This window comes from Nycticebus coucang, chromosome 18 (assembly GCF_027406575.1).
Source record: "Nycticebus coucang isolate mNycCou1 chromosome 18, mNycCou1.pri, whole genome shotgun sequence".
In the NCBI taxonomy this organism is placed as follows: domain Eukaryota; kingdom Metazoa; phylum Chordata; class Mammalia; order Primates; family Lorisidae; genus Nycticebus; species Nycticebus coucang.
The window spans coordinates 7,314,748-7,329,363 of NC_069797.1; the positions used below are offsets into that span (position 1 = coordinate 7,314,748).

General features: G+C 42.0%; 1 pseudogene; it reads left to right on the forward strand.

Moving 5' to 3' along the window:
- The first annotated feature begins 8,580 nt into the window (after window positions 1-8,580).
- LOC128570285 (leucine-rich repeat-containing protein 75A-like) overlaps window positions 8,581-14,616 on the forward strand; it is a 40,970-nt pseudogene continuing 34,934 nt past the window's right edge.

A 14,616-nucleotide genomic window follows, 5' to 3' on the forward strand; every position in this document is an offset into this window, starting at 1 on the left:
TTTAAGATAATACCTAGGTTTAAGAGTTTCTATGGAACTGATCCAAAGTTCTGGACAATTCAAGTGAATATTCTTGCATATCAGTTGAGTTTTGGGCCATTTATGAGGCCATGTTACATTCACATCATTTACTGGGAAATTCTCATTCAAGGTCTAGTTTTTTTTCTCAAGGTATCTAGATAGACAAAACAGATAAGGTTTAATACTACACAATTTTTTTCAGAATGGCCAACAGGTGACCTTTGTTGACACTTAAGTCTTCAGAGTAAATATAATTACTGTATATAGCTTTATATTCTTTGGCCCATATCTAAGTCCCATTTAACGGATCAGTTTAGTAAAACGGCTATGTCTCATTTTATGAGCTGGCATTGCAGACAAGGCTGGAATCTAATACAGGTGGGCTAGTTGTTTTTTTTTTTCTTTGAACTATTTTCTCTCTCTAATTTCTCACTTTACTAAAAACTAATAATAGCAGAACTAATTCAATTGCCAAAATAAGCTGTACTTTCAGTATACTGTGTGTGATCATTTGCATAAAGTGCAGCAAGAATAATTGTTAGTTACCTAGGCCTTTCTTCCCTTTAAAATTGCCTTTGCTGGAACTCCTTATAAAGAATCTCAGGTTAGACTTGAAAGCCTTCCATGAGCCCAGATTTAATCTGTGCCATTAGATACCTACATGCATTGGATAAATTCTTTGTCTTTTGAGATCCCCAAGCAAATTTTGGTTCCCAGACCTGTCAAAAAGTGACATTCTTTATTTAATACAGACCAGGAAATGTTATTCATGGGTATCTGTCCAGTTTTATCAATGAACTTATTTTTTATTGGCCTTATAAAGTCAACTTTAATTCCTTAAGGCAGTCTGGACACCTCTGAAAATGCTATTCCAGTCAAAGCCTTGGTAAAATACCAGTGTTTTTATAATATCTTATAGAACCAAATATATTCTTATTGAACTTATGCAAATAATTATATTGTCAGAAATTAGGAATACTTACAGATGGCTTTCAAATTCAAGAGAAATCAAGGAGAGAGGAAAAACAAATGTTTCACATTCTGCCTATAAGTATATACATTCCTGAAGTTCAAAAGACAGAAAATGGTTTTCTTGACTTCTGGAAAACAGAACACAGAAAGAATCAGCAATGTTTAAAACAAAAAACCATAACAAACCAGCTGAGGTCCATGTTACTGATTTTTGTTCTGAATTTAAAGTTAGGATAAGAATACTTATGGACTGATTAGTTTTCTAATTAAAGTCTAAGAAGTTTGCCTTTAGCACGATGCTATTTAATTATCAAAGACACCAAAAATTTGAATCAGAGAGAATTCCTCAGTCTTTTTTAATAATTTCTCTTGAAGGATAAACTTTAAACTCAGTCAGTTACAAAACATACTTTTTGTGATGAATTAAAATGATTACTGATAATATATATTAAGAAAGACCAATATTTTATATATTGGAAAATACATATTAATATAATCTATATAAAATTATTTCATATTTGACAATATTTTCTATACATTTTTGGTATATTGAGTAAGTTTAATATTTCTTTCTCAGATTTTCAGAGGTCTTGATATTTGAAAAAGAACAAATTAGGGTTTTTATTTTGGAAGGTTTGTCAAATATTACAGGCAGAAAACATATCTTTAACAAGAAGACAAGTCAAAAGATTTTAAAGGCAATACTGGATAGTCATCTGGATTATATGTAAATTCTTTCAAAAAAAATTTTATGAACTTTATTCAATCCTGCACAGACAATTTAAAAACATTCTAAATGTTTCAGATTGTCCTGCCTTTTACGTTCTTAAATAATCATTCTGTTTCAGGACAAAATTTACCACATAAGATCATTTTCTTACAAAATGCTATTTTCTTTTCTGCCTATTTGTTTTTTACTCTCAAAAAAAAAAAAAAACTACTTATTAGAAAACAAGATCACAGTTTACTATGAAGTTAATTATTTACTTGGCTAAACTGATAATTAGAAGATTTAGAAGGCAAGAATCTTATTCTTTGACAAAGACTCAGTTTCCCAAATAATTTAAATAATAAAATTATTATGTTTTACAAAAGAGAGACATTTTGTGGAATATAATATTGATACAGGATTTTCCCACTCAGGGCTAGACAGGGACGCCCCATTTTTTAGGCTCAGATGAGCTCAGAAATCACATTCCCATTTCTAGGCACAAACAGGCTGCACCCTGCAGACTACACCCTCTGAACTGAACAAATCCAGGATGAAAGCAGCCTGAACAAAGAGTAAATATCCTAATCCCCTCCCTACGATAAAAACCTATTAACCTTGCCCCAGTGAAGGGACTGCATTCATTTATTTGTTAAAACACTCAATCAGTTTTTAAAGGCATCTTCCCATCTACCAAGTCCTGGCCAAAATTTCTCTTAGTGTCTGGCATTTTTCACTCTGTCTGCATGCCCCTCCCTCCAACAAAATCCCAATTTATCATTGATCTGTGGCCCATAGGCTTAACTCTTAGTCCTTGAGACTAAGGATTCACTAAAGAAAGAAACTCCAGCAACAATACCATAACATAAGTATTCTTTCTGATGTCTTTTCATTGTTCCCTTAAGTCAAACATGGCCACATAGTAAAGATGGCCATCAAGGACAGGATCTGCATCCAAAACAGAAAGCAGAAAACCTGGAACATCCAGTTTCTTTCAGAATAGCCAGTGGGAAAAGTTGGAGCAGGGAAGAAAGGAGCCATGTGGTCTAGGCTGTGCCCTGCAGTTGCTGGCCTAAGTAGGGGAATGAGCTCACCCAATTCAGAGATTTAAAATCAAGAACATAAACTCATGGTCAAATCCAGCAAACTTAGAAATATTATAGAGGTAGCAGTTCTATAAACTTTGAACATTTTAACTTTAGTAACAGGTTTAAAACAAATTCTATCTTAACTAATACCACAATCACCTGAACATCAGGACATGTAAGTTATTCTTGTTTAAAGTTTTCAGTCTTCCCAGAGACCTGTGGCAGTAGTCTCTCCACAAGCCCTTTTTCAAAATCTTTCAGCACAGTTCTTAACCGGGCAGGCTTCTTCCATGTGCTTCTAATCCCTTTCCTTCAGACAAACTGCAAACACTTTATAGACAGGGATACAGACAGCAGCCAGCACACAGTTATTTTCCCCATGAAAAGGGAATGGGGGCATGAACTCCTCCTGCCTATTATTACCCATCTGAGTTAGTTTCCAAGCATTCACATGCACACAATTCCAACACATTTCTTAACTTGGCCCTCGATTTCTCACACAAACTGTCATTTAGCCACAGAAGGTAAACCAACACTCTCCTAGGATTCATGAGGGGAAATGGGGAAGTCTACAGTTGGTGTCCAGTCTCAGTCCCACCACATACACACACACTCTCCAATACCTCTCACTAATCCTGCCAGCAATCTAACATCCAGGGTTTGATCGACACCTAATTCCATTAAAATAGTGGGGACCCTGGATCGATTCTACCTTGTCTTAGACATTTCCCAGTGCAGATGCCAGTTTCTGCCAGCCAGTTGGTAGCTACCAGGTGCATCTGAGCATATTCTCTCCTTGAGTGGTCTCGCTTTGTTGTACCCACTGCACATCCACAAAGCCAGGGAAGGGGATTATGGACTAAAATCAATCACTGATCAATGTAGGGGAACTGGCCCAAGTGACCTGGCTTCCCAGTGACCACTTGATGGACCACAGTCATGACAGTTGGGTCAAGGGAGCCAGTAGAAGGCCACCCTACATTAAATATGGGCCATTCAACTTCACAGAGGACTCAGAGATGCTTCTTAGAATACTGGACTCCATAGTTGTCGGAGAAGCCAGCAGTGAAGTTCTTTGACATGCATTGGAGGGGTGTCCGGGGTTCACTTTATTGAGTTCCCACAATTGTGAACCCAATCAAAAAGAATAGAAATCAGAACAGACACTAAGAATAGTCAGCACACTGATGACAATAATGACAAACAAACTCATGAACAAAGAACAAATCAAATGTGCCTCTGAGGCTGATGCTCCCCACTGGCATCCTGGTGTTTTCAGGAACCTGGGAAGGTCTATCCAGCATGAGCCAACCCTCAAGAGATCCTATCTCTCCCTCATGGGTTTCTACCGGGCAGACTTCAGGAGTCCCTGTGCCTCCTTCTTGGGTGCCTGTCATTCTTCCTGTGCACTAATGTGGCTCCCTGGGGCACTTAGCAGCATCCCAACAGCACTGGAGTCTCTGTGACTATTCGCTGGCCTGTTCTCGGCAATGTAAAGTTACTTCCTGAACACAAATAAGCTACACTTAGAAAAAGAACACTTACCTCTTGAGAGGGAATTTCAGACCGAGGATTTTGGTGGAATTCATCTGAGTTTCTTCAAAGCCCTCAAGAGGAGTTCAGGAAATTACAGGGCCTGGAATGTCTCAGGGTGCACCTCACCTTAATTTCTGCCCTGTCCAGGGGGCGTCACAGGGAGTCGGACACTCCAGCTAGCAAGATCTCACTGGGGCCTCCAAATGCTGTGCCCAATGCAAGTGGAATTATAGAGAAAATGCCAGCACACGGTTTCAATTGAGTATCAGGTCCTTTATCGGCTGGACGACCAAGAAAGTTTCACATCTGAAAATTCTCTGCACCTGCATAACAAAAGAAGAGAGTTTTTATACCTTTCTTTCAGTTGGAGTGGGGAAGGAAAGCAAGCCTTTGCCAGGTTAGATTTACAAGGTTGGGTGTTGGTTAGTTACCAAGGGAACTGAGGATAGGAATGCCCTTTTACAAGGATCTGCTGTAACTTTGGACTAATCCCCTGTCTCAGCAGGATATGTTTATTTAATAGCCCATTTCTGCAAGGCCTATGTGCTGAAGGGGGTGCTGAAGAGGATGGGGAAGAGAATGCAAATTAGGGTCTGTTTGGCTTTTCATTCCCTACTTTCTCCCTCCACCTTAACCGCTTCCTCATGGGGCAGGGATGGGTCTGCCCAATCTGACTATGAGTCCCCAAAGTCCACATTCTTTTCCCCATGGTGGCCCAGTGGCAGTATCATAGATCCCATCACTCCTGTACACATAAATACATCCATCCTTCCCAAAGGTTACCAGCTGCAGCCACACATTTATTTTTACTTTTCTGTCCCCAAAACTATTAAATAAAAAAAAAGTAATGAATGGGCAATGTTACCTTAAAAAAAAGTCCAAAAAAAATCACATAACAACATGGATTTCCATTTTCTCCAGAGAAGTGAAAAGGTCTGGCAAGATCTTTCTGGAAGCAGCCAATTCAGTGCCAGGTCCTAGTGATAACTGCTGCCTGGCATCCAAGTGGCGTCTCTGCTGGGCTTCAGCAGCCAGGCATCTGTGGTGTTAGAGTTTCCAATCTCTGCTTTCTAGCACCCTTGTCTAAATACCAATGTCAGGAGAACCGGGTGATGTTTTGTGTGCTTTTTCTCTCAGCAGAGGAGTTGCCTGCCCGTACACACCCAGTTAAATAAAGTAGTGGGTGATCTCTACTGGTTCAATCATTTCCTGTTTTGCATTGTTTCACTTAAAATGACCACATCAACCCTTAATTGTAGTTTGTTTCATCATACAATTTTAAAATGGGAGGGGAGCCAATATTGTAACTTGGCTTTTGCCAAAGTTGTGCTGTGCACTGCCTCCTCCAAAATGACACATGAGGTAGGAGCAGACCTATGAAACCACCAACACAAAATGCTTTAAGTAAATAAATATCCAGTCCACTGTAAGCTGATACCCAAGGTTATTTGCAGATAATTTACTACATGTGCACATCTTTCATGAAAACATTAATGTATTTCTTGGAGCCCATATGGGTTGCAGTCATCTCACCAAAAACAGTATCACAAGAGCAGTCACATTTATCAACATTCAGGGCCATTGTATTGTTTTAATGTCAGTCTAGTATGTGTGAGAGGGAATGGCACATCTTTCCTTTCATAAAGAAATGAGACACTTTGGTCCATACCCGCAGTCTCTATCCATACAGATGGGCATATTGAATAAATTTAAAATAACTACTCTTTATCATGCCCAGTTCTACAAATCAGTACTGTGAACAACAGACAATTACAAAATAAAAAGGGGATGATGGGGAAGCATAAACTTTTCAATGTGCAGTCGTCGTGGAGCACTACAAATGTTAAATTTTGGGATAACTGGCCCAGATGCTAAGTCTGTCTTTTTTGGCATGTGTATGTGGGGTGTGGGACAGTAGAGGTGACCACCTAATACAGAAAGAGGCTGCGAAACTCTGCCTGTCCAGCCAGTCAGCCATCTGGATTAGTTTGCTTTTCTAAGATACTGGGGATTTTGTTCAGGAGGCATCTAGTCTACACAAATTGATCTGCTCTACCTGCCCCATAAACTCCTCTGCAAACATGTTCTTCTACCTTTTGTAACTCAGACTGTTAGAAGCAGCCTCATTGAGCCCCCAACCCCAGGTCATAAAATTCCTAGTAGCCAGCCAATATATTCAGTCAAGCTATGAAAATCCTTCAAAATGATTTACTAAAATGAAAAGGAAAAAAGATCCAACATTGCCAAAAGGGGGAAAAATTATTCATGGGTGGGAGATTTTTTTAAATCAGATACTAGCTGTTTGTTTTAAGAATGAGTTGAGGGATTGTGTGCCATTCAGCCCTCACATCACCCTAAAGGTAAGTCCCATTATTATGATCCTCCCCTTTTTCAGGTTCGAAAACTGAGGAGGAAAGACAGTGAATAATGTGCCCATGTGAAGCAGGAACTAGGGAAGCTGTTGTTTTAAACCAGGCGTTGTGGCTCCAGATGCCGCCTCTCTGAACTACCAAAGAAGCCCATGATCCCGCTTTACAGGTGAAACCTAAAGGCCGAGATTTAGCTCCAATTGATCAAACAGAAAAATGTACATGATCATTAATAAACAACCAAAAAACAATTTACTTTGCAAATTAAAATACTTCCTTTCTGAATCTCAAAATAGACACAACACTAAACAGAGAGAGAGATTAGACATGAAAGAGATCTAAATGAGCCTCCATTACCAACTTCATTGTGAGGGTTGATCATCTGGGACCAAGTTTGGGACTGGCCCTCTGCTTTGCAGGGAGAATCTTTTCTCCCCAAATGTAGTCCTCTAGCACACTAGTCCAATATTTCTGCTATTTGTTTCCACCCACTGAATATGTAGCAAACATCCTGCACCCACTTTGTGGTTGGTAAATAAATCCCTGTAGTTGGATTAGTGAAGAGGTCTCAAGGATGTCCATTAGGTTTTATAAATTTTAACTTGTTTTCCAGACTTCCTTAACCTGAAGTCAATTAAGATACTGTTTACACACACAGTTTCGCTAAAATTGGGGATGGGGAGATGTTTCAGGAAGGAAAGAGGGAGCCTCATTTGCTTTCAAACAACCAGTAGTTTATTTTATTTTTTAAATACATGCAAAACAAAAAGCCACACTGAAAGTTTCCATTTCTAGTATCTAGAAATAAAACCCAATTCTGTTCCTTGAAGCCCTGAATAAAAAAGCATGTCAGCCTTTCTTTTTTATTTTCTATTTCTTTTTCCTTTCACCATCACTATTAGCACCAGGCTGTGTCACTTGCTAAGAGCTTTTGCACACACTCTTCTGCATGATGCACAGGGATGCAGCCTCAGGAAGTCTGATCCTGGTCACTGATGATCACTACAAACACACAAGTGTATCCATATACCTGATCAAGGCTCAGGCTGTCCTTCTTTCATTTCCTATCTGACAGCCATATTGTTGCAGCAATAACCACAACGAATCAGAAATCTTACCCAAATGGTTAAACTCTCTAAACTCCTTTTCCTCACCCCTATCAAAGAAGCTTAAAAAGCTGGAATGGGTAAAGAGAAATGAGCATCCCTCAAAAAAAAAAAAAAAAAAAAAAAGGCAGCGCCTCTGGCTCAGTCGGTAAGGCGCCGGTCCCATATACCGAGGGTGGCGGGTTCAAACATGGCCCCGGCCAAACTACAACCAAAAAATAGCCGGGCGTTGTGGTGGGCGCCTGTAGTCCCAGCTACTCGGGAGGCTGAGGCAAGAGAATCGCTTAAGCCCAAGAGTTGGAGGTTGCTGTGAGCTGTGTGAGGCCACGGCACTCTACCGAGGGTGGTACAGTGAGACTCTGTCTCTACAAAAAAAAAAAAAAAAAAAAAAAAGCCTCTTTTTTCTCCTCTCTCTGCAAACACAGACAAGTTTTCAGCATACTATGCGTCATGGATAAATATCTCTCTGAATCTTCAAAACAACAGGTTAATGTCATGTCCAGTCTTAGCTTGAAGCCCCAAATTACTTCAAACACATTCAAATGATTGAACTGGCTAGGCTGCCACCATTGTGGATTCCCAGGAGCAAGGAGAGCACCTGGTTCTCAGCTTGGGAGACAGCTCCAGTTCCAGCACTTAAAAGCTGCATGCCCTTCAGCAAGCTCCTAATGTCAAGACTTCAGTTTTATCATCTGTCAAAGGTACTAATGCTTGCATATTTTTCTGAAACAGAGGCCAGGTCCAACAGACCAACACCGTTATCTGTGGCTATGGCCATAATGTTGGCTGCTAATTCAGCATTCAAGGACAAACACCTCCTCATGGTTGATGATGCCCTGTCCTGTACATGGCGAAAGGCTCCTACCACAGAGAGAGCTGAAAATCGTCAAAGTGTGGATTTCACTGGCTTCTCGAAACCTTTATGTGGGAATATGGCAATGTGTAATTTATTTCAATTAAATTTTGTTTCACATCCTCTTTTGTAAGTCAGGAATATGGGTCAGATTTTTCAAAAATGGGACAAAATAAAGAATGGAAAGAAGTTGCAGGGTCTGATCATTGCATTATTAGCAGCCCAGTGTTTGCATGGCCTGGGTGGAAGCCTATCTTTGGAATACTCAGCTCTGTGGAGTCCTCCTTCCCACAGAATCACAGACTCTCAATTTCCTGGCTGAAGGGCCTATTTTTCTGCTTTAAGTGAAATCTCTCAATTCTCAAAAGTCAGTGGGAAGGACTGACTTCCCCTCCTTAGATGTGAAGGATCAGATAGACTACTCCAAATAAGTTTCACTAACCAAAAGACATGATGTAATGTAATTAGTATTTTGCAATTAAGGGAGAATAGATGGAATTAAAAGCCACCTGTCTCTGCAACTCTCAGTACATCTTATAATCACGTGATACATCCTCTTAAACTGGGGAAACACACCTTTGCCTCCAGTCCTCAATTCATGGTGGGATCATGGGCAACACCAAAACTTGGGGGTATTCTAAGAGTTCCAATTATTATTTGATCCCCCGACTGCCCAGGTTAGGAGTAGGTGAGACCCATGGCTTGGGGATTTGAAAATGTGGCTTTTCTGCATTGGGTGGTCCTCAAGCTCCTTCCTCCTGGTTTTCTCAGCAGGCCACAAAAGGCCACACAGGCTCCTTTGTCTTCCCTCCACTCTACTTTTCTGGGACTGCCCTGCCGTTTTCCCTTTTCTTTTCACGGTCAATTATGAACAAATCACTTACTGAAGACAAAGTGGAGTGACCCCATCTTCAGGAAAGCCTCCTCTAGGAAACAGTTAATGACTGTCAGAGTCCACATTGGCTAGGCTGACACCATTGTGGATTCCAAGGGTGCTATTCTTTCTCACACAGTGGAAATGACATCAGGGAAGGGGGGGTACCAAGAGACTGTAGGATGGAAAGGGAAATTGAAGACTTAGCCACTTATGCTCCTGAGTAATTAGGAGCCATCAAATGAGAAAAAGTTTGCAGGAGTCTCCAGCCTCCTAAACCAGACAACAGGCTGACTTTTTGGAATCCTAATGATGACAATAGGAGATAGAAGATCAAGGAAACCATTTAACACCACCAGCATCTACCAGGCAGAGTGATGCCCTAAAACCTGCAAGGAAGAGGCCTTAGAATGCCCATCCAGCTTCCACACTAGCATCCCAGGAATAGCCAGCTACAAATAACAATAAATTTGAAGGCGTCATGTTATCAGATTTCATATTATACTACAAGTCTATAGTGCTCAAAATAACAAGGCACTGCACAAAAACAGAGATTCAGACCTATGGAATAGATTAGAGAATTTAGAGAGGAACCCAGCCACATACAGACATATGATCTTGATAAGCCTAACAAAAGGACCCACTAGGAAAAATAATTCTTGTATTACCAACGATGCTAGGAGAACCTGTCAGCCACATGTGAAAGACTGAAACTTGACCTGCACCTCTCACCACTGAAAAAGATTGATTCTCACTGGATAAAAGATTTAAATTTAAGACATAAAACAATAGAAAATGTACAACAGAGTGTGAGGAAAACACACTTCAAGATATTGGCCTTGGGAAAAACTATATGAGGAATATACCCATGGCAAATCTAGCAACACTACAAATAAATAAATGGAATTTGATCACGCTAAAACGTTTCTGTGTAGCTAAGGGTACCACAAACAAAGCAAACAGATAGCCTTAGGAATGGAAAGAAATTTCTCCTGTGATGAATCTGACAAAATCCTGATAACTAGAATTTACAGAGAACTCAAACTAATCACCACAAAAAGAGCAAACAACCCCACTGCTATGTGGTCAAGAGACATGAACAGAAACTTCTCTGAAGAAGACAGATGAATAGCCAACAAACACATGAAGAAATGCTCATCGTCTTTAATCATCAGGGAAATGCAAATCAAAACCACTCAGGTGAGATATTACCTAACTCCAGTAAAATTAGCCTACATCACAAACTCTCAAAACTGCAGATGCTGGTGTGGATGTGGAGAAAAGGAAACACTTTTACAGTGCTGGTGGGATTGCAAACTGATATAAACTCTATGGAGGTTCACATTGATCTCACAATCCCCTTATTAAGCATCTACAAAATCATTTTACCACAAAGACATTTTCACCAGAGTGTTGACTGAAACTCAATTCATAATTGCCAAGTCATGGAAGCAACCCTCACCCTCATCAACACATGAAGAGATTAACAAATTGTGGTACATGCATACCATGGAATACTATTCAGCCATAAAAAGATAGAGACTTAACATCTTTTATGTTTACCTGGATGGAGATACATTCTTGTTAGTAAAGTATCTCAAGAAAAAAAGTCCTATGTACTCAATACCAATATGAAACCAAATATATAAACAACTACACCCTTATATAAATGACAAAACAAAAATATAGTCTAGAAAGGGGGAGAGGTGAGGAAGAAAATGGGAGGGGGATGTTGGAAGGGCAGTTGATGGGAGGAGAGAAGGTATTTGGTGGATCCCACCTAATGTGCACAATGATACAGTGTTTAGCAAGCCCCCTTGGTGAGGGGTTCCTCTACATCTAGAACTTTACTTCGGAAGTGAGAATAATATAACCTAAAAATTTGTGCCCTCATATAAATTTGAAATAAAAAATTTATTAAAAAAAAAAGAAAGAAAAGAATAGCGGGCTAGAGACACCAAAGAGGGACTCTTTGCACTTTATGCTAACAGCTGTTAGGCTGTGCTTTCTGCTGGGGACACCCACATCCCCACAGCTCACATGCTCTCTCCAGGAAGTCCCCTCTGAGTCCTCAGCACATCTGGCTCCACCTCCCTTGCTGGCTCCACCCCAAGCAGAAACCTAGCACACAGATCTGCATAAAGCTTGGTGAATCAGGACCTTTCTAGGTTCCTTTTCTTCAGAAAAACCGAGTAATGAAAGTAGATGTTGGGCACCCCTTAATTAAAGTAGATGTTGCCTGTCCATAAAGTATACAGGCCTATTTGTCCCAGATCTACAAAGGTTGCCTTGGGGTCTGCACAGCTGGGATGGAGAGCCCCCCCAGCAGGCCAGGGATCTCTAAGGATTGTAGAAAGACATTTGTCAAATGGGCCTATTGAGGGACAGCTGAGTCTACAGATGGGTCTCCGCCTTCTCCCCTCTTGCTCCTGGTATAACAGAGCAGAGCCAGGATGGTCACCCGAGCCTCCAGACCTGCGAGTGTCTCCTTTACTCCACCTGACAGCATCCACCACAGCCTTGTCCCATGTTCCCTGGTTTTCCCTGCCTCCCCTTGGTCTGAGTCTTTCCCAGTGGGTGAAGAAAGACCAGATGTTCAAGTGGCAGGAAGCCCACCCACCTGAGCATATAGCATGTAACTCCGGTTCCTGACCTGGTCTGGGTGGAACTGGGCACCCAGAGCCAGGCCCTTTTTGTCAGAAGGCCAGCAGCTCTGGCTGACCATGGCTCGTCAGCCAAACAGCTTGAGGGCCCAAAGCCTTTTGAAAGTTCCCAAGAAGCCAGAAACATATTTTAATGTGAAATCCCTGGAGTTCTAAACATCAACCACCAATTCCAGGCTGTCAGAGGCTCTGGGTGAGTCAAGCCAATCAAGTCTACAGATTGTTAGGAGTAGACACACATCTGCCCTTGACCTTCCTGCTGACATTGCCTGCTGCAGCCACTTCACAAGCCCGGGCCCCCGGCACCCCCTTGGCAAGAGCTCAGCCTCCCCATTCAGGGTGGGACTGTTTTTGCAGGAGCCACACTCAGTCTTGGCACAAGCACGTGGAGCCTCCAGCCCAAGGCTTTCCTGGTCTCCCTCCCTAGTTCCCTGGTCCCTGTAGCAGCCAAGAAAGTCACTTCTGCCTGCTCTCTTTCCCTTCGTCACCCTGGGCCTCACTCAGTAATCTAGCTATGGATGTGAAATCACTCTGTTCAGAGACATTTATGGAGCAGTGATTAAGGGGAAGAAGCTATTGATAACCCACCCCGTGGATGTATTAATTTTCAAAAATAAAAAATAAGGCCAATGAATGGATAAAGAAAGTCCTGAGCTTTTATTGAATGGCCATTTTGCAGGGGGATTTAAGGCCTGGGCAGTCACTCCACCCTTTCTTCTGCATGGAAGAATAAATCATGTGTTCTTCCACCGGCTCTGTGCTTAAGAAGGTACAGCCACTCTACAACTATTTCCTGGGACTAGTTAAATATTTGGTATGTATTTCTCTTTATTTTTGAATAAATATTTAACTGACAGATGGCCATAGAACAAAAATCAGAAGTAAACCCCAAAGCAGTAAGGGTCTAAGGGTTTGAAGAAGCCCAGGGGGCTATCAAGGAGCTCTGAGGAATCCTGGAAGTTTCAGTAGTGGAGGATGGCCCAGTCCTCTTGTCCCCTCCAGAGATTTTGCTGCTGAGAGGTCCAGTAGCAGAAGATCCTGTGTGTGTACCCTTTGCCCTGCATTTCCCCAGTGCCTGGGAATAAACAAGAACCATCCATTACAAGAGACAAAATGTAGGTCCCCAGTCCCTCAGCATTTGGACTTCAGGATGTGTGGTAGCCTTCAGGGGGTGGTTCTCAGCATACATCTGATTTCTCTCGAGGCTCCCTGTCTGGCCCCAAGGTTCCAGCAACCAGATTAGTGACTCTGGAGGATACCAGCTCTGCCCAGGATCTACAGTTTTGAAAGCACTTTGTAGGTGTCTGTGCCTACAGCCAGAGTCAAAGGCTGGACTGTACCATCTCTCCTTTCAGCTACACCAGGATCTGAGTCTCTCTGACCCTGCGCGCGCGCGCACACACACACACACAAGGTGCCACTCCTGCCGCAGGTCCTAAGCACCCCCCAGTTGTTGTCATAAGTGGCTGAACCTTTGGTAAATGAAAGCCCCCTGGGAGGCTTCTGTAGGCCCTTAACAAAAACTTCCCCTTGCTTCTTCTGAGCTGTTGGTAATTATTTCTAGATGCTGTACATATGCTTTTTGTGGATCATTTGCAGTCTGATTTCTCACCTCAAACACTCTTGAAATATTTTTCTTTTTAAATATAAACCCTGACTGGACACTGAAGCTTTTGACTTTCTCAACCACAGGAGGGAGAAGTGTCTGAACTCTGCTTCTCCTGCTTCCATGGAAGGACATTTGGGGAATCAGGGTGATTGCTGGGAGACCACCTGTGCCTATCAGAGTGCTTCCCTCTGCTCCAGGGCCCTGAACCAAGAGGACATAGAGACCCCATTCCCTTTCTGAGAGCCTCTCCTCCCTTTCCTGGGCAGAGTGTTCCTGGGGTTCACCAAATCTCCCCTGAATCAGAGGAACCAGTTCACATCCAACACTCGGACTTGGCTTTTTCTTATGTGACAAGCACTTCAGGGGATTTTAAAAGGGTTTCTAGGTTCCAGGGAAAATAAATTCACAAAAGAATCAGAGTCATTGTTTATCATCAGTTTGTAATAACATACAATTCATAAAGTAGTGCAGTTATCTGTATCTGCAGCATCAGAAAAGCAGAGCCAGATAGGGCCAAAGGGTCAGTGTGTTGCCTACTTCTCCTGTTCCCCTGGATCTCCTTCGCTACTGAGGCTCTGGGCCTTGTAGCTGTGGTGAGTGCCCTCCCAAGGTACACTGTGCTACCCTGGGAGGCCCTGTGGCCACAGCCCCTTACGATGGCAGATGGTTGAGTGCAGCTGACTGTGGCCAGGGAGGTGAGTGTCAAGGACCGTGTCCTTTCAGCCCAGGATGCACTCTGTAGGTGCACGACAAGACAACAGGGGACCTTTCAGAAGTTAAATCAATAGGACCAAATATGACACCTGCGCACCAGTC